This window comes from Tenrec ecaudatus, chromosome X (assembly GCF_050624435.1).
Source record: "Tenrec ecaudatus isolate mTenEca1 chromosome X, mTenEca1.hap1, whole genome shotgun sequence".
In the NCBI taxonomy this organism is placed as follows: domain Eukaryota; kingdom Metazoa; phylum Chordata; class Mammalia; order Afrosoricida; family Tenrecidae; genus Tenrec; species Tenrec ecaudatus.
The window spans coordinates 23,442,093-23,463,873 of NC_134548.1; the positions used below are offsets into that span (position 1 = coordinate 23,442,093).

The 21,781-nt window shown below is 38.7% G+C and overlaps 1 non-coding gene across 1 annotated transcript; it reads right to left on the reverse strand.

Annotated features, from left to right (window-relative positions):
- Positions 1–3,338: 3,338 nt before the first annotated feature.
- Positions 3,339–3,537, reverse strand: LOC142435290 (small nucleolar RNA SNORA74). The gene has a single exon (XR_012781373.1). It is a non-coding gene; the product is annotated as a small nucleolar RNA SNORA74 (small nucleolar RNA).
- Between the last annotated feature and the right edge of the window lie 18,244 nt (positions 3,538–21,781).

Consider the following 21,781-nt stretch of genomic DNA (forward strand, 5'->3'; position numbering starts at 1 on the left):
CCCCAAATTCCTGCCCTCATCATTACTTATGAGAAAAAAACACTCTAAATACCAAGTCCCTGACATAACTAAAATAACTGACACAGGTCTAAATCAGACTCCATATGGTTTTAGGTTCCTGCTTCTGATTTTAGAGTGTATGACCCTGACCACACTCTTGACAAGTGAGTACCACTTTTTCTTCAGTCTTCTGGGGTGGTCTACCCACAATATTGCATGAAACTGAAGGAGCTAGCTCCCAAACTCAGGAAATTGGCTAAGGTCAAATACTCTAGCCAATAGAAATTCTTAATAAATAAGTCGCATGAGAAAGCATGTTGAATGTCACCCGGTCAAATATACTCTCATGGTGCTTCCCTGCTCTATAACATTTTGCCAAATTGTAAAGGATGTGCTTCAGTTTCCCCTTTAGAACTCACTCACGCTCACTCTCCCTGCCATTGAGTCATTGCTGACTCTTAGCGACCCTTATGGAATTTCATTTGGGAACTTCCTGATTTGCAAATCTTTGACTATGAAAAAAACATTTCATTTTACAGAAACTTTTCTAGTTTTAACGGCTACACTCAGTACATCTATAGGCTTCCTAAATGATGTGTGTATTTCAGATACTAAAACAGAATTCTAAAGCAACTTAGGAAATAGGCTGAAGACTGAAGCCTTCTAATTAGCTGTTTTGTCTTATTTTGATCACATCACGATCTTCCTACTTTAGTTTACATTTCAGAGACTGAGGTAGTATATTTTTTTTCTCCTTTCTTTTTTAAAAATCATTTTATTAGGGGTGAGGTAGTAGATTTTTAATTAATTTTTATCCAGAAATTGTGCTTAAATTTTGAAAAGACGGGCTACATTGGGTTTATTTAACCTTAGTAGAAGTAGAACTTTATTATATATTTATTTTTTTAATTTAAATATTATTCAAAGATAATAGAATTACCATGAATTCTTTATCAACGTCATTCCCTCATTTTCCTTCACTTTCCCCTGATCATTATTCTGTGTGTGTGTGTATGTGTGTATGTGTGTGTAATAGGTTTGTGTTCTCTGAACTTGATGAAAGTGCTTTCTGTCAAATTTCACCAGTATATATATTTTTTCCTTTGTAGTTCATACAATAATTTTGTAAAGATGCCTTGAGATTGGATAAATACCTTCTTCGCTTCAAGTTTTTACCTTCCAATTTTATTAAATAAAAACTGGACAATGAATAAGGAAGACCAAAGTAGAATCAATGCCTTTTAATTATGGTGTTGGTGAAGACATACAGAAGAAATTCTAGACTGCCCAAACCATGTACAAATAGGGTCTCAGAAGAAGAACAGACAGAATATTCCTTGGAAAGGAGGCTGGGAAAATTGGGTTGCATCTAATTTGAATGTGTTACCAAAAGTGACCCATCCCTGAAAAGGGACATTATGCTTGGTAAAGTAGAAAAAAGTGAAAAAGTTGGAAAGCCCTCAAGATGTGAATTGTCACAGTGGTTGCAATCATGGACTCAAATGTGGCGCAAGATCGGGCAATGTTTTGTTTGTACAGAAAACTCTCTCAAACTCAAACTGCCTGCTATTGAGTCACTGTTGACTCATAGCGACCCTCTGTAGTGGCCAAGACAGACTAATTATTTATGGGAGTAGAAAACCCAGTGGATGATTTCGAACTGCCAACTATGCAGATTGCAGCCCAACTTATAATCACTATACCAACAGGGACCCTGGTCTCCCCATAAGTCAGAATCAATTTGATGGCACCTAAGAACAATATTTTTACCTTAAACTGTTAATATTGTAATGCCCAACACTCCTTCTACATATACCCATTGATATTCTAGCTATAAAGAGGACTTTTTCTTTGTCCATTTATTTACCTATTCAAATATTTTATTTGCATTGAAATATTTGTATCTGTTTTTTTTTATTTGGTTGGTATGGAACAAAGCTTTCAGGAAACCTTCATTTTCTGATGGAGCATGTACTAGTGAAGGTTTGGGTCAACTTGTCTGGGCCAGGATTCTCAGTGTGGTTTGCAGGTTAACACACATGGCCTGACCTAATAATGCTACCCAGCCATTCAGTTATAAACATCCTTAGAGAAATAAAATATGAAGAAAAGCAGCACCCTTAGTCAGATCATGGCCATAGAGAACTTTGGGGGTGTGGCCTGCTTCCTATTTAAGTCTATTGAACTCTATGGAAAAACTTATTTGTTTTTTTCTGGGTGTGGATCCTTCATCTAATTCATCAACTTCCAGGCCTTTGGACTTGGGCCAAGGGCCTGCTATATTGTCTGCTGCTCCCAGCAGCATATCACCTCACTTGTCATTTGACCTGTCAACTTTGGTCATGCAGCTCAGCAGTCCCAAGCCTGATATGACATACTTGGATTCATCTGCATCTGCAACCACCAGACTGTGTTCTTCTGCTACCCTGTATGCAACATACTCCAAAGCTATGGGAGTCAGGGGAAGCCATCAGCTTGACATCTGACCTACAGACCTGGAACCAGTCTAGACTTGAACTCACCTAATTCTACAGTAACATGAGTCATTTTCGTGATACAAATTTCTGTATATACATACATATATAAGTATCATTTGTTTTTCATCTTTAGAGAGCCCAGCCTAAGGCAGGGTATAACTCAAAATAAAAAGAAACAACTGCAGGCATCCATTAATATTTGGAATCTTACATATATGAATGATGAATTCAGGAAAATTGGAAATAAACAAAAATGAAATGGGACACAAAAGGATTGATGTCCTTGGTGTTAGAAACCTAATATAGATTGCCATTGGTTATTCAGACAAACATGGATTAGTATGCCAGAAATGAAACCTTGAGGAATAATACCATCCATCCATTCATCACAAACAGCATTTTAAGGTGTATTTTGAAGTACAATTCTGTGAAAGAATGCTATCTATAGGTCTACAAGGAAGATGAATTAATACAACTTATGTAAATTTATGCACCAACCATTTAGGCCAATAATGAAGATATTGGAAAATACAGCAACTTTTTCTATATTAAAGTGGTCAAACAATAACTCAAGATAATTATGGGTGATTGGAATCTGAAAGTTGGAAGCACAGAAGCACAGTTAGTTGGAAAATAGCCCTTATTGATAGAAATGATGTTTGACATGGTGTGATAAAATTTTGCAAGACAAATAATTTTTCTCAACAACATAAATGGTGACTTTACACATAGGCCTCATCAGATGGAACATTGGAATCAAATCACCTACACCCGTGTAAAGATGTCATTAGTCAAGACAAGAGCAGAAGCCAATTGTCTAACACAGTGGTTCTCAAATTTCTTCTTTTTTTTTTGTTTTTTAATATTTGCATCCAGACTAGGACCAACTCCACAGGAGGAGTCGCTCCACTCTCAAAGGTGCAAAATGCTGCCCAGAGGTTATGCGACCACAACTCTAAAACAGTGATGGAGCCAGACCTCCCTGGGCAGCACCTGCTCTTCCAACAGTGTAACCCTGTCCCAGGCATTGGTTTAGCCTGGACAGCTGACAACCGCTGGGGTCAAATTTCCTAATGTTGTGACCCTTTAATACAGTTCCTTGTGTTGTGGTAACCCCCCAATCATAAAATTATTTTTGTTGCTACTTCAAAACTATAGTTTTACAACTGCTATGAATTGAGCGACCCCTCTGGAAGGGTCGTTTGACCCCCACAAAGGTCACAACCCAGAGGTTGAGAACCACCGGTCTAACAGATCAAATGCAAGTTCTAGTTGAAGTTGAAGATAATTGAAACAAGTCAACAAGAGCCAAAATATGAATTCTAGTATAATCCAGAGGGAAAAGATGAGACATTTTATTCCTGCAAAGAGTCAGTTTGGGACACCCACAGGGAGAGTTCTAATCTGTCTGTTGCTATGAGTGAGAATTACTTTATGGCAGTATTTTGATTAACCCACTTGAGTTTAGAGACCATCTCCAGACCAGATTTGAAGCACTGAACGTGAATGACCAAAGACCAGACAAGTTGTGAACTGACATTAAAGTCATTAAAAGAACATGAAAGAAGGCAAATAATAAAATGGGTGTCAAAAATGAAGTAAAAAAGCAGAGCAGAAAATGTAAAGGGTAGCCTGAGAAGATAAAGTACAATATTATAATAAAGTGCGCTATTATGGGAGAGCACACTAAACATTTCTCAAGTTGAAAGCACTAAAGACAAAATTCATGCCTGAAGTGCAATAGTGAAGGATTCAGGTGAGCAAAATATTGAACCATGCAGATAGCATCAAAAGATTAAGGGAACTTGAACGTAAACACAAGCGGCATTCTAGCTGAGAAACAACAAAACCCACAGGGAAGAAGCACACCAGCCTGTGTGATCACGAGGTGTTGAAGGGATCAGGTAGCAGACACCAAAGAACAAAAACCATCATTGTGTACGTACCTTCCCCATATAAACGCTGAAGACAAATGTGTGCAGAAGTATGTATGGTGAAGAAGGCTGAAGGTGCCTGGCTATCGAGTGATAATGCATAATGTGTCTGGGGTCTTAAAGGCTTGAAGGTAAACAAGCGGCCATCTAGCCCAGAAGCCACAAAGCCCACATGGAAGTAGCACACCAGCATGTGTGATCACCAGGGGTCGAAGGGACCAGGTATCAAGCACCAAAGAACAAAATAATCATATCATCGTGAATGAGGGGGAGTGTGGAATGGGGACCCAATGCCCATGTGTAGACAAACTTTCCTCTAGTTATTAAACGCTTCCTCTACCGACTATCATGATCCCAATTCTTCCTTATAAACCTTGTTAGACCAGAGGATGCACAGTGGTGCAGATAGGAATTGGAAACACAGGGGATCCAGGAGAGACGAACCCCTCAGTACCAGTGGTGAGAGTGGTGATACTGGGAGGGAGGACGGAAGGTGGGGTAGAAAGGGGGAACCGATGACAGGGATCTACATATAACCTCCTCCCTGTGGGATGGACAGCAGAAAAGTGGGTGAAGGGAGGCGTCTGGCACTGTAGGATATGATAAAATAATGATTTATAAATTATAAAGGGCTCATGAGGGAGAGGGGAGCATGGAGGAAGGGAAAAAGAAAAAGAAAAATGCGGAGCTGATTCCAGGATCCCAAGCAGAAAGTGAGTGTTTTGAAAATGAAGATGGCAATGAATGTATAGGTGTGCTTTACACAATTGATGTATGTATGGATTGTGATAAGAGTTGTGTGAACCCCAAGAAAATTATTTGTAAAAAATAAGAAAAAAAAACAAAAGTTAAAGGGAAAACTGATTCACAATACCAACAAAAGTTGGTCAACATTCAACCATTTAATGAGATAGCTTATAGTCGTCTAACTCTGGCATTGAAGGAAATGACTCCAAGCTGCACAGAAGGCATGCTTAGCTAAAACAAGACCCCAGGAGCTGAGGGAATGCCAACTGAAAGTTAAAACTAACTGATGCAACGCAGGGTGCACTTACTAGGCTTTGCCCAGAAATTTGGATGACAGTTACCTAGCCAACCATCTGGAAGAGATCCATGTTTGTTCCCATTCCACTGAAAGGGAATCCAACATAATGTGGAAATCACCCAACAACATCATTAATAGCACTCATAAATAAAATTGGCTCAGGCACTCCTTAGTCCTCAAATTAACACTCTTGCTTTTCTATATTCTTAATAAGGTCTTTTGCAACAGAGTTCCCTAATTCAACAAGTCTTTTGATCTCTCCAAAGCTGCTTCCATTTATCATGATGTCACCTATTGGTCCAGTTGTGGGGACTTTGTTCTTTGCATTGAGTTGTAATCCAATCCGTACTGAATGTTGCAATCCTGGAAATTTTAATCAGCAAATGCTTCAAGTCTTTGTTTCTTTCAGTAAGCAAGGTTGTATCATTTGGGTGTTGAAGGTTATTACTAAGCCTCCTCCAATCCTGATGTTGTGTTCTTCTTCATATAATCCAGCTTCTCTAGTTATTTGCTCAGCACACAGATTGGACAAGTGTGACGAGAGGATACAACCCTGACACACACCCTTCCTGATTTTGAGCCATGCTGTGGTCCTTTATTCCTTTAGCACAATTGTCTCTTGATCCATGTATAAGATCTGCATGAGCACAATCAAGTGTTCTGGAATTCCCATTCTTCTTAGGGCTATCCATAGTTTGTTATGATCCACACAGTCCAATGCCTTGGCATAGTAAATAAAACACAAATAAACATCGTTCTGGTATTCTCTGCTTTAAACCAAAATCCATCTGACATTAACAATGATATCGAGCATCTTCTGTATCTGGCCTGAACTTCTGGCAGCTCACTGTCAATATACTGCTGAAACCGTTTTCAGATGATCATCAGCAGAATTTTACTTGCATGTGATATCAATGATATTGTTCTATATGTTGAGCATTCTGTGGGGTAACCTCTCTTTAGAATGGGTACAAATATGAATATCCTCCAGTCAGTTTGCCAGGTAGCTGTTTTCCAAATTATCTGGGATCAATGAGTAAGTTTTTCCAGTGCTTCATCAGCTTGTTGAATCATGTCAATTGGCATTCCATCAATTCCTGGAGCCTTGTTTTGACAAACTGACAGACAAATGGTGGATGGTTTTGATTTACATCTCTTTAATTGCTAATGTTTACAAGCATTTCTTCATGTATTTGTTGGCTGAATATCTTCTTTGGTGAATGTCCTTTCCCCATGTTGAAATTGAATTGTTTGTCTTTTTGTTTTTGAGATGTTGCTTTTTTATATATATATTTTAGATAATACTCATTTGTTGGATGGGTAGGTGGTTGCCAAATCTTTCCCCTCATTGTGTAGGGGTTTTTTTTAATTCTTGAAGTTTTTTGTTGAGCATATGTATTTAAATTTGACTAGGTCCCACGTAGCTAGTTTATCTGGTGTTTATGGGCTTTTAGTTATGTTTGGTATTTTATTTCTGCCTCATATTTTTGTCACTAGGACCCCTGGTAGCATAGTGGTTATGCATGTTGGGCTGCTAAATACAAGGCCTGCCCTTTGAAATTCCCAGCCACTCTGTGGGAGAAAGACTTGGCTTTCTATCCATATGGAATTACTGTCTGGGGAACCCGCAGGGACAATTCTATTCTGTCCTATTGGGTCTCTGAGTTGGTAGTAGTGAGTTTTGAGAGTTTCAGTATTGCTCTTGTGTGTTAGTCTGGGTGGAACTAGAGGAACAAATTCATAGACACCATGCATGTAAAAAAGAACTTCATATAAAAAAATGAATTGTATATTAAGAAAACATCCCAGCCCAGTCCAGATCAAATCCCCAAGTCCAATATTAGCCCATATGTCCTATACCAATTTGTAAATTCCTCTTCAGACTCATGCAAAACATTCAAGGACACCTAGTGTAGGAAGATCACAGGTCATTGGGTAGAAAGTCTTGTGGATCCAGTGGCAGTGGAAGCACCTTAGTACTGCTGTGGGTCTCCACATGACATCTCCAGCTGCAAAGGCTCGGACTGCCATCAGCATAGCTCCTTGTGGCTTGTTGCTGGTAGAGGAAGCAGAAAGTCTCTGTTTATCTGGCCTCCAGCGTGCTATTTATCTCCGTGGCACCTCAATGAGGTCATCAAGCTGTGACATGATTGGCAGATCAAGTAGATTATGTAACTGCCACACCCTGTTGGTTTGTTTATTCTATGACCTTTATATAGTTTTAGGTTTAACATTTAGGTCTTTGGTTCATTTTGAGTTAATTTCTGTGTTTGATGTGAAGTATGGTTACTATTTCATTTTTCTATAAGAAGACAAACAGATTTGACAGTACCATTTGTTTAAGAGAAGGGTGTCTCTTCCGCATTTAATGAGCTTCGGTTCATTGCCAAAAAAAAAGAAATGAAATTCATTAATTTATTTTATGAGATCTTTGTGAGAAATCTTATCATTCAGTGCCAATCCATACCACATGAGAAATTTTAGCATAGCTGACTATACTGAATAAAAGTATCCCACATTAAAAAAATCAGCTGTCATAAATGATTTGATTTGTGTCTGAGTTCGCAATTCTATTCTTCAATAATGGTTTACATATCTCCAGCCTCTGTCTTTTCCATATAAATTTGGAGATTAGTTTTTTTTAAATCTCAGAGATACTTTTTGATCTCAGAGATGGTGTCATCTTTATCTTGAGTCTATAAAAGGATATTTTTCACCACATTTGGCATTCACCAAAATAATCATTAGTTTTTATGAGTTTTTTGTTTCATTTTGTCATTGTGTTTTTTTTTCTAAGACTCTATTATGTGTTTGGCCATTCTTCATTATCCCACAGGATACTACATATGTGTGTGTATTATGTTTTGAAAAATATTTTTCTCTATTCTCCTAGCTAGATAATTGTTATTGATATATCTTAAAGGTCACTAAAACCTTCCTGCCCTACCTCAAACTCCTATTAAGCCAATCCATTGATTTTTTAAAATTTTTCTGATATTGTACTCTATTTGTTTTTTGTTGTTTTATGACTTCAGTTTCTCTCCTGATATTCTCTACTGGTTCATTCATCATGGCCTTTTTTTTTCCCTTAAATCTTTGGGTATATTTCTAATAGCTGATCTAAAGGCTTTAATTGCTAAGGCCATCGTTCAGATGATTTCATGATTAATTTCTATTTAGTACTTGACTATATATGAGTCATAGTTCTCTGTTTCATGTCTAGTAATTGTTGATTCTTTAGCAGATATTCTTGCTTTTATGTTATTTTGACTCTAAAATTGTATTTTCTTCTTCTGATCAATCAGTGTTGATCTTATTATAAACATGTTACACTCAAGCTCCCAATTCTGGCTTTAAAATGGACAGCTACTAAATCTCTGTTCAGGTATCTATGTCTTTTTTTAACTCACCCCACCCCCCACCAAACCATTCCTCTGTTCAATTATCTTAGTCTTTCCAATGCGTTCCCTTGGTGTCTTCTCTACAGAAATAAAATCTGAAGGGCAGCCAAATATTTAAATCAGGTCTACATGTAAATTTGAATTTGTCACTTCTCTGGCTTTAGCTTTTCTGGAAATTCCATCCTCATTTGCTAGTCATTAAAGTAGCTCAAAACATTTTTTTCTGAATTCTCAAACCTCTAAGACAAAGGCTTTGCTAGAATTCTAACTATTGTGCCTGTGGGTGCTGAGACATGACCCCAAGTGAATCATCTTTCATTGTTCAAGTAGTACAATGCCCTATTTCAAGGCTCCAGTTACCTTCAGTTGCTCCATGCTTTATACTTTCTTTCCTCCTGAGCCTTAAAAAATAATTGTTTATAATCTCAATGAAAAATATAAAGCAAAAACATACCTTCAGTTGAGAGAGTGATATTAGAGTCTATTAACATATGCATTAATTAAAGGAAGTTGGTGATAAAGTTTCCATGACATGGAAAATTATATTTGAACTTGAAAAATCTAAGGGTGAATTGTATGTAGCAGTAAATTCGAGGCTATTATTACAGGTAAAATTTTAGGCTAGGAAAAAATAAAATTAAATGCTGTTATTCTATTTATCTTTAATGATAGAAATTATTGTGTCCCTGAAATTACTACCTGGGGATGTGCTTCACGTGCTATGCTAAATGGTTTTACATAGTAACACCTTTCAGATGTACTGATTTAACTATTAGGTTAATAAGGCAGAGGTAGGTAATGACTATCATTTTTTGAACTGTTTCTACTGAATATAAACTCTACCTACTTCCTCTAAAAATTATCTGTTACTTTCTGTGACTAAGCAAATACATTCCAAATTATATTTCATTAATTGTTATTTACTTCAAATTCAAAATGATTTGGAAAATATCACGAAGCTTACTTCAGGAACAGGGGAGCTTAAAAATGCAGAGATGCCCTGTGGAATGTTAAGAAATATCTTTGCTTTCTTTAATTGGCGTGGGCAATGAGAATAGCATTTGGATTTATTCATTATTTATTCATTTACCTTTGAGAGGTATTAGAATATGAAACTTACCCTTCACAGCAATTACCTTTTAATTTTTTCTAATTAGAGGGAATGTCAAAACATGACTTATGAAGTCTAATTTTTGTCCGCAATCCAATTCACGGTTCAAACATACTTGCATTATGTCAAATAGTCATTTACCACACACTGTCATCCAAAGTATTTACCCTTGTAAATACTCTGTATTAGTCAGCAGATGGCATTCATTGTCTATGAACTATTCCACCCTGTCATCACATGTACTTCAGAACAGCAAGCATCTGGTTTTCTCAAAAAGACACATTATCCTCATTTGCAGTTTAGTGTGAATTTGTGAACTGTTTAGTGATAATCAGAGAAGGTGATATTTCATCTTCCTTTCATTTGTATAGCAGATTCAATCAAGTATAATGTGGGGTAAAAATTCATTTAGCTATTCCTTAGCAAGTTTCAGGAGCCAGAAGAAACCATCCTGAGCAACTGTTTTCCTGATTTGGCCTAGAGGCTTGTCCTGGAAGACAGAAAGAAGCCTTTTGGATGCAGTTCTGGAGTGACTTCCATGAATTTCAGAAATTGACAAACCATTGCCTGGTTTTGTTGGGGAAGTGCATACATTCTAAATCAAACAAACCAGTAAATAAACAAACCAGGGCAGCAGATAGTACTGGAATCACCTCAGTGGAAAATCTCTTTTATGTCTAAAAGCACGCACCTTTCCCAAGGTTCTCCTTTGAGTAGCTTCAAAGGAGAATTTGACCCGTGGGGCTCTCACATACCCTAGCACCTTTCATGTCAGACGGATAGCCATCTGTCAGGCTGGCTTGATGCCTGTTTCCAAGGTGTTGGGTCACTCTTCACAGAGCCTGAGTGGTGTCTGTCAATATTATCGCCAGGGAGCTAAGTTCCACAATAGATAAAGGAGTGAACATATTGAAAAGCAGAAATGAAAAATGCCTCCAACTCACTAGTCAATTTAGACAGATTAGACTGTCACATACACTTTTTGAGTGAGTGAGTGAGTAAGTGAGTGAGTGTGTGTGTGTGTGCATGCGTGTGAATCATAATGTGAATCTTTTAGCATGGTCTGATGCCTTTGCAAGCAAGGATTTGATTTCGGGCCAATTGTCTTTGGAGAATGCAGAAGAACTGTGCAGATGCTGTTATACTATAAAAGTCCAGTTTACTAAATAGAGTAGTTAATTAAATAGACATTGGAAAGCAAAGGGGGGGGGAAGATCAACAACCAGAAAATCCAAACTTAAAATTTTGACTCTAAAATGTGTTATTTAATAGAAAAAGAAATCGAAATATATCCCTCCAAGGAAATAGCAAAGCTATTTCACTTACTTAGTGTGCAACGTCCCAACTTAGCTCAATATTGCCATTCAAAGAATTTTTCCATTATCAGGGAAGAGGACAATATCGCCAAGACAAGGTTTCCTATCCCTGAAAGGAGTTACAATCTTGGAAACTCCCAGGGGCCAGTTCTAGGGTCATTCTGAGTCAGAATTGACTCAGTGGCAGTGAGTTTGTTTCGGTTGCTTGACAGCTAGGGGCATTTCATTGGGATTGAGACACCCCCTTAATCTGTTTCATTAGGAAAACCAGGGAATGTGTACTGTTTGGGAGGAGGTGGGCAGGATGAATGTTCAGGCAAGTAAAATCACAGCTGATCTGTGTAACTGAGAGGCTTGGGAGAAATACGTTCTGATAAAGGCCCTCTGTATTTGAGGGCCAGGCCACAAATCCTTCTGCAATTGGCTTGCATTCCCACTTTCCTCTGGCCTAAGGCGGCCATAATTCAACAGCTTGTGAAGAAAGCATTTTCATATTTTGAAGGATTTTGTCCCATGTTGGTGCTTTCAAATTATTAGATGCGTTAGGAAAACTGTTTTCATTGGCAGGTTAACTGGCATGGTTGGGCTGGGGCTGGGGGTGTCACTAATTCTCTTTCCCAGTGACAGGAAATGGAGACCATGCACCTGCTTCATTATGACAAGAGATATAAGAATAAAATTGTCATTCTTTCCTGTTGGGGGTAGGTGACCTGTGGCCACAGGCAGGTCAATATACTTGTAGGTGCCAGCTACACCAGGATTTGGCATCAGACCTGGGGTATGCATAAAAGCCAGCTGGCTGGACATGAGGAAAAAACAGACACACTTAGCTAATTAGGGGTTAAAATATGGCCATCTAAAGAAGGCAGGAAGAAGCAGTGTGTCTTTTTCTAACTACATATAATAAGTATCCCTCAGAAAATAAACATTTAAAAATATCAGGTGTGAGAATTGTCTCCTCTCCACTCCCCCCCCCCAAGGTGCTCTGCCACCCTCCTGCTCAGCAAAGGCACTGAGCACTTGCAATCATGTCACTCTGTCACCAATTTTCCTTCTCAATGAAACTCAGGTATCTGAAAAGAAAGGAGTGATGGCAGATTTCTCCCCCCCCCCTTTCAGCAGAAAGCCAAGGAAATGCTTTTAGAAAGATGAAAACTGCACTTTTGTGTCATCACAAATCCTGGGCATAACAATATTGAACCTCTTTGTGGCAGCTGTTTATTGCCTCTGTTGTGATAGGACTATGTCTTCTCTGTCGATACTTGATTAGGTGAAAAATGTGCTGAAAACCGAAGCCGAGTTACTTTTGAAGGAAAGGGTGGTGCAGACGGCCCATCAGAAGCCCATGCGAGATCATCTAGGTTTTTATTATTTTTTTTGGAGGGGAAAGAATTAGTACTTAAAATCTCAATAGTATGAATAGATTTGATGTTTACATTTGATGTGTTCTCCCCACCCCACCCCCAAATTAAAATGTTTCAAGAACCATTTAGGGAAATGTATCCGTAACAAATCTGGATCATGAAATATTCTTATTTACAGATAGTATATTAATATATCAATCCAACTGAGAGTTTTTACTTATTGCATACTTATGATTCTCCTGGTGCTTTTATATTATACTAAAATAGCATAATAATATGTTATTTACACTTTATACATGATCAACCTACAGGAAAATTCTGATTCAAACCTAGGGATCCCTAATTCAAGACTAAACACAATCCACACTGGTAAAACTAGATCTTGTTCTTCTAGGTTTAAGTTAGCCTCTACTATACATCTTTCAGCAATGTCTTGCCTGAATTCCTACATATGTTACTTGAACTTTTAGATAAGTGAGCAGTTTTGATAGCATGTTCCCCATTACTATGGTCAGTATCATTGTTTAGGTTAACAGCCATAGTTGATAAAGTCTGCTAGAATGTTGATATTGGGATGAACTGGTGTTCTCTTTCATCTTCCCAGTTGAACATTTTCATCAGTTTTATTTATGGTTTCAACCTTGAAGCAATGGAGTGAGTTTATTCATTCCTAAAGACTACTGTCATCCTGAGTCCTATATTAGGTCTTAAGGACATCAGTGGGTAATGGCATCAAGGAATTAATATTGGTGGTGACAGTCTTGGACATGCTGAGATATATTTTTTCAATTTTGGAAAGAAAAATTGGTAGGAAAAGATCTTGATAATGAGTTCATCTACGCTCTAACAGCATTGGTTTCCCTCTCTTTGTTCACACCTCTGCCCACCAGGTTGACACTTTTGACGATAGAGCAATCCCTCTCTCAAACGTGTACATTATAAAGGTGTGGCAAGTCATAATGAATTATTATTGAAAATCTTCACAACCCAAACCCCATGCTAGTGAGTAAATACTGCCTCATAGTAACTCTGTAGGACAGAAAACTGCTCCGTGGAGTTTTGGACACTGTAAATTTTCATAGGAGCAGACAGTCTCATCTGTCTCCTGAAATGCAGCTGGTAGGTTTGAACTGCTGACCTTGAAGTAAGCAATCCAGTGCTTATCATACAGTGTCACCAGGGCTCCTTGAGAACTAGAAATGTTAGGGAAATAGCCTAAGGTTATAGTGGTAAGAAGAGGCTGGGAGGTAGCCAGTAAAATAAAACCAAACCCAAACCAAAGCAATTTGCATTGAATCAATTCTGACTCATAAAAACCCTGCAGAGTGTGGAGTAATGGAAGCCTACTGGATATAAGCTGACCGAATATCAGCCGAGGCCCCTAAGTTTACCACAGAAACTGCATTAAAAATGTGCTTGAAAAACTCGGCTTGTACATGAGTACACATGGTAACTACTTTGGGTAGTAATGCCACTAGAACTCCTCCTCTACACTCAAATAACAAAACCCAACAACCCCTTACTATCATCGAGTTGATTCTGACTTGCCGAGACCCTGGAATGCCCAGCAGTATTGTCCCTGTGTATGTCCACCACTGTACATCATTTCAGGAATAGACAGTCTCATCTTTCTCCCAGAGCAGCTGGCGGTTTAGAAATGCTGATCTTTGGGTTAGCAGCCCAGTTCACAACCCACGATGCCACCAGGATCCATAAATTGTTAGAATTTCCCAAAATGTCCTCAGTTATTTTTTTTAACTTCAGTGTTTGTGAGTCCCAAGTACAAGGCAGTTACACCAAAATCTCTTTAAAGGCAAAATCAAGGTCAGCATGAACTCTTCAAGGTCCCTAGATTATGCTCAATTGGTGCTCAATTGCTAACTGTTGATGGCTCAACACCCACCTCCCCCCAACCCCCAGCAGCACCAAGAAGGTAAGTGTGGAAATCTGCTTCCAGTAAGATTGTAGCCATGAAAACTCTCTGGAGCAGTTCGACCCTGTCATGAAGGGGTCACCATGAATCAGAATCAACTCATTGGCAATGCACAACATGAAATATTCTTTAGCTTGGCATTGGAACAATCGCTCCCAAGAAACGCACAGTATGCCAACATTCCCCACCCATTGCCCCTGCTCTATTCCCGCCTTCTTTCCTACCTGTTAAAATGTTCCCTTCTTCAGTGTCCAAAAGTTCTCTTTTGCAATGAGCCTTTGAACTTCATCCCATTGGTTGCATATGATCACCATCACCTTCGTCCACTCCTATGTATAAACTACCGGTATATAATAATCTGTCATGGAAATTTCCCCTAACAATAAATCTCTCCGACTCTATTATCTTTCTTATTTCTAAAAATGGTAGCTATTTTCTTTTATGCGTTTACATCCTATAGGGAACCCTGGTGATGTAGGGAGTTACACATTAAGGCTGCTACCCACGAGGTCAGGAGTTGGACACCAGCAGAGAAGCAGCTTTCTAGTCTTATAAAACTGTACAGTCTTGGAAAACCACAGAGGCTGTTCCATCCTGTCTTAGAGTGTCCATATGAGTCAGGTTCAACTCAATGGCATGGAGACTTCTATATACTATAGGATTATATTTGCTCGGTTTGCTAGTTTGTTTGTTTGTTTGTTGTTACAGTCCTCCCTTTTTATGTTGTTCATATCTTTTTCCAGACTCATTCTGTCTTGTATGAACTTCAAACTCCTCTTGACCATGTTTGTTGTTTTTATTCTTTTTAGTGTGAAGATCATGGTCCTTGATAGTAAAGACACAAGCAAAATAAATGTTGAAAGGTCCTGCATTCACAGATCGGTCCACCTACTTCCAGTAATCATGTTCTTGTTCAGCATTCATAGAAACCTTCCAACCTCTTGTATTAGAAGTACAGCAAACGTCGGGCTATATTAGATAGCTTGGATAGACTGCTTTATCCTTTCGTCTGTACAGTCTAGTTGTAATCGCTATGTCCAATGTACCACAGTGGAGTTTGGTTGTTCTTTTTCTGTAACCCTGGACATTGTAGAAACCACTTTCCTGTGACCTAGGGTTCATGTAAGGCTATGGCATGCATTCCTTTCATTTCGGTGTGAATTCCGTCCTATTAAGTTGCTTTCTCTGAAATTGTTTTTTTTATATTTTACTACTTTTTATTCTAATTTTGATCAAGGTTTACAAACCTTTTCAATTTATCAACCAACAATTCATATACCTATTTCAGCCTATTTATTGCAATTTTCACAATGTAACAGGACCCCTTCCACTTCCTGTCTGTTTATTTCCCTCAGCCTTTCTTATTCCTTTCTGCCTTCAAAACATTATCCCAAGGCAAACTCTGCCCTTTTATTTGTTGTTCTGAATAATGTATCGATCCCTGGTGTTCTTGTCCACCTTACAGACCTGTCCTTTTTTTTTTTTTTAACACTGCAAGGTGAGATATCCAATTGAGTTCAATTCTAGGCTTGAAGGGGAAGAAAGATGAGGCTTTCTACCCCCTGTAAAGATTCACAATCTCAGAAAGCCACAGGGGTAGTTCTATTCCCAGGGTTCTAGTCTGGTTCCACGAGCCTATCCAAGCAGACTCAACTCCATGCCAATGAGACAATTCTGACTCATAATGACCCTATAGGACAGAACAGAGCTACCCCTATGTGTTTCTGAAACTTTCCATTTTTACAGGCGCAGAAAGCCTCCCCTTCATTCTCCAGAGCAGCTGCTGGTTTCAAACTGCTCATCTTGAGGTTGGCAGCACAACACATAATCCACCATAATCACCTGGGCTCCTGCATCTAACCAGACATCTAGTCTTTCTATGATTTTGAGTTTTGCTCCACATGTTTCCTTTACTCTTTCTGGGATCTTCTAATAGCATCTCTTTCAGAGTGGCCTGTAGTGGAACTCAGGCACGATGAAGTAGTGAGACGTGGATGATGATGTTTACATGATTTATGAGCCCTCTGGACTAATTGTTCCCATATGTCTTTGATTTTACTTTCTCTAGAAAGCTGTCTGCAAACTGTGAAGACCCCAGTCACTACTCACTAAAGTTGAATGTAGAACCATTTCTTTTTGGACTAGGTTTTGCCAATCAATTGACCTTGATGTTTATTGAGATTGTGGTCCTAACTTCCCAGGGTCCAATGATTCATTCTCTCAATGTATTTGGTTATGGCTCAGACATTTTCCTGTTTATTCCCTGTTTGTGGCATATGTAAATATATATGTAGAAATAGTCCCTGTTATATATATACACATATGTGTGTGTCTTTGTATTGGTGTACACCCCAAAACCTGTAAAGCATGCGTATCTACATATGCATCCACTGCTAGAGTATTGTTTACTGTTCAAGGATTGTATCTCTAATACTGCTTATACCTTTGTGGCTTTGAAGTCTTGTGGTCCTCCCAGTGATTTCCTTTTCCTTGATCATTCTGTGCAGGAAACCTCTCCACCTTTATCTGTCTAGTCTCTAGTTAGTGATTTGCTTCCTTCTCCTCCCCACCGAGAGAACCATCAGCGAATGATTCTTTTAGTGTGAAAAATTTTTCTTGACTTTTAACACAGTGATCCTCATGCAACATTTAACCTTTTGCGATGGACTTAGTTTAGCTTGGCATAATGTCCTTCAGGTTTATCCATGTAGTGAGGTGTTCACAAATTCCTGGCCATTCTGTAACATTGCATCATATTCTGTTGCGTGTATATAGTTTTTTAAAACACCATTTATCCAGTGATGTGCCATTTGGTTGCCTCCATCTTTCTGTTAGTGTGGATTATACTGCACCAAACAGAGGAATGTACATATCTTTTCCTGTGACAGCTTTTGTTTTCCAGGATATATTAAGGAGTACCCCCTCAAAAAACCTTGATTTTTTTTCACAGCAATCTTATCACCTTCAAAGTATTAAATTATCTTTTATAAAACAACCTCATCACTTTCAAAGTACTCTCCATTACACTTAATACATCTGTCAAATCTGAGATTCCATTCTTGGAAACATTTTTAAAACTCATCTGTTTGGATAGCTGACAGCACCTTCCTCGTTTTTGCTTCACATCTTCTATGTTGTCAAATCACTGCCCTTTCCTGCCCCTCTGCATTTGTGGAAACAAAAGGAAGTCACATGGAGCCAGGTCAGTTGAGTCAGGTGCATGCAACAAGAGAGGTATGCTGATATTTGCCAAAAACTGGTGCACTGAGATGGCTGTGTGAGCAGGTGCATTGTCCTGGTGGCAAAACCAGTCCCCCATTTGCCACAAATCAGGTCTTTGTCCTATCACACAATTATACAATCGGTTTAAAGTCTCTAAATAGGAAACTTGATTAACAGTCTGACCTGGTGGAACAAACTCCAAAAGCACTATCCCCCTCATATTAAAAAACACACAAAAACAAGCAAAAACAAATGAGCATCTTCTTGATGCTTTATTTCACTTGATGAGATTTCTGGGGGCGATGTGACAATGGCATCTTGCACTGGCTTGATTGATGCTTGCTTTCAGGGTCATAAGAATAGCACCAAGACTCGTCACCAGTAGTGACCTTAGGGAAGAAAGCCTGGGTCTCTTTGAAACTGTTCTTTCAAAGCACAGAATGTTTCCGCTCAACAGTCCTTCTCCTGGTCAGTCAGAATCCAAGGCACAAAGTTTGTGGTGATGCTTCTCATTCCCAAATCTGCCATTACAATTTGCTGGCCTGGACTCCAAGATGGTCCAGATAACACCCCATCTCTTCAATGGCCATCATCGTCAGTCTTCGAACTAAGTGCACACATTTTTAAAATGTAAAATTTTATTTTACTGGGGGCTCTTACAGATCTTATCACAGTCCATACATATATCCATTTTGTCAAACACACTTGTACATAGGTTGCCATCATCTTTTTAAAACATTTTCTTTCTACTTGAGCGCCTGGCATCAGCTCCACATTTTCCCACTCCCTCCCCCCCTTCCTCCCCCATGCCCGCTTGATAATTTATAAATCATTCTCTTTTTTTTTCATGTCTTACACTGACTGCTATTATTTCACCCACTTTTCTGATGTCCGTAAATTTTGTTGACATTTATTTTCACTCTGGAAGTTGACGGACATCCAGAATGAGGTTTGTCAACCATCAACATTTCACCTTTTTTGAAAAGAGAAAACCGCTTTAAGCTTGAGTTTTTCCCACAGCACTATCCTTCTAAGCTCTGTGCAGCATCACAAGTTTCTGTGGCATTTTTCGCAAGCAGGAAACAAAATTTCCCAACCACATTCTTTTCTTTTAAATTGGCCTTCACAAAAAATGAGGTTCAAATAAAACTGCTTTTACAAAACAATTCACTGTGACCCGAGAGAACCTTCCCAGGTGAAGCCACTGGGTACACTAACTCAGAGCGAGTTGCCAAGGGGGAAAATTTGGACTATGAAAGTTCCACCCAGCAGAGCTTTTTCCCCATTTTTTGGTGGGGGGTACTCCTCGTATATACTTAGAAGTGGGATCGCTGTTTTATATGGTATTTGCAGTCCATCTTTTAAAAGAAGTGCCATACCATTTTTTTCACAGTGGTTGCACCATTTTAGAGTCTTGTTACATACAGTATATGAGGGTTCCAGTCTCTTCATACCCTCCCTAGTATGCTGCTTTCTGTTGTCGTTGTTGTTTTTAATCATTTCTATTGATGCTGTTGTGAGATTATATCTCATCGTTGTTTTGTTTACATTACTCTAATCGCTAAATTTTGAGCATTTCTTCATGTGCTTGTTGCCTATCTTCTTGAGTAGAGTGTCTATTCATGTCATCTACTCATTGTTTAGTTGGCTTGTTTGCCTTTTTGTTGTTGAGGTATTGATGTCACCCATCATTTTTAATTATATGTGCTTCAACCCAATTTTTCCAGCTAATGGAATTTAGCAGTTTTCAATGCTGTCTTTCCAACTGTCTGAGTAAAGTAATTTTCAACATTGAAAGTCAAACATTTTCTTTATGTTCTACTCTTCACAGAATGTGGCTTCTATCAAATGATCAGGTGCTGCTATATTGTCTCTCTGATACTTTCTTATTCTTCCTATTTTAGATATGATTGACCTAAAGGTGGGAGTCCTGGTGGCTTAGTGGTTATGGGTTGGGCTGTTAACCATAGTGTCAGTGGTTTGAAACTTCCAGCTGCTCCATAAATAAAAGATGGGGGTTGCTATATATATATATATATATATATATATATATATATATATATATATATATATATATATATATATTTATTTATTTATTTAAAGCATCAATCTTAGATCAAAACCCAATACAATGATCAGTATCAAGGCCGGAAATTGTTCTTCCAGGGTTAAGTCAGCTTCTAATATGCATCCTTTGGTAATGTCCTGTCTCTGGGCCTGCCTTACCGGCAGATTTACTCTGTCCTTCCTTGCAGGTAGAACTGCCCCCTATGAATTGATGAGACTGTAAGTCCTTACAGGAGTAGGAAGCCTCATCTTTCTCCCATAGAGTGACTGGTGGTTGAAACTGCTGACGTTGCATTTTTAAGCTCAATGCTTAAGCACTACACCTCTAGGGTTCTATTTATTGGCCTAATAACCACAAGGTCAGCAGTTTAAAACCATCAATGTCTGCACAGGATAAAGATGAGGCTCTCTACTCCCTTAAAGAAATATTTACTGTCTCAGAAAGCCACAAGGGCAATTCTCCCCTGTCTCATAGAGTTACTATGAGTCAGCAGTCAGCATTGACTGGAGAGCAGTGACTTTTTTAGTTTCTTCCCTCAACTCTATATCCCCTCTCGTAATATAAATATTCTCTGCATTCTGCCTGCCTACTGTTCTTTGCTAACAATATTCAGCAACTATCATCTCTAGAGCTTAGGTTTGATAATACTTTCCTACATTTTGCTTCCTTGTCAAGCAAGCTTCCTAATGGAATGCTGTTATTGCAATTTAATTTTAGTCCCCCACTTGTGACAACTACATGCAGCCCAATCCCGCTCGCTCCCTTAAGTCACTGTGGTCCATAGGAATTCAGTGCTTGGGTTTCCGAAGTAGATCTCCAGACCTTTCTTCCTCATTTTCCCGATGCTCGATGCTCTGCTAAAACTTGGTCAGCATCGGAGGAACAGCAAGCTTCGAGTGGCTGATGGGTGTTGGCTGCATATGAAGTGCATTGGCTGGGAATCAAACTCATGTTTTCTTCATGTGATACATGAATTCTCTCATTGAATTGGCAAAGCTGCCAATTAAAATAGGTTTTCTTATGTCATCTATTCAGTTTCTCTGTTCTAAATTTGCTTCTCGCCAACAGAAATGTGGCTTTTGTTCTAAATTTTCTTGGAAAATAACCAACCGATCATTAAAGCCAATGGTTACTTTTATTTCTTGCTTTCTATTGAAATTCTTCCTTTTCCAGATTTAGTTGACACTGTTCTATCTGTTATATTAATATCTTATCGACCTTCTTCTTTTCTTTTCCATTACAGTTACGTACCTTCTGGTGTGTCTAAATATATATGCCCTCCAAGGTGTGATCCCATCTTTAGACATTGTCTCTTCGAGGAAATTCTCACGCATACACACAGGTTTTCCACTGTTGAAAACTTAATGCCTTCTGGAAATTAGAAGTTCATGGTGGAACGTGTGGGAGAGTCCAAGATGGAAGGATGGAGAGCATATAACACTGGATCTATGCTTATATAAACCATTATTTTCCCTCATACTCAGCACTGAATATTTCTCTTCTTATGTCTCTTGTAATCATGTGATAGATTTAAACCATTATCTTGGGGTTCTAGCCAATACTGGCATTTGATTAGCAGCCCAATGTTTAACCACTACTACTTAACTAGCAGGTAATTAGTTTTAATCTCCATGTACCTAGGCGTCCTGATTAGTACAAATAGGGCTGATGGCTGGAACCCACCCTGTGGGGACTTAGAAGAAAGGCCTGCTGATATGCTTCCAAAGGTCACAACCATGGAACCCCTTTGGAACCTTGAGTTGGAATCAACTTGACACTGGGATTTTACCACATACCAAATGCATGATGGCAATGAATTAATTAGTCCATTCGCCATGAAAATTAAAGGTAGTAGGAATGGTTAAACACTCAGCAGCTAATACTAAAGACTGAAGATTTTCTTTCAGGAA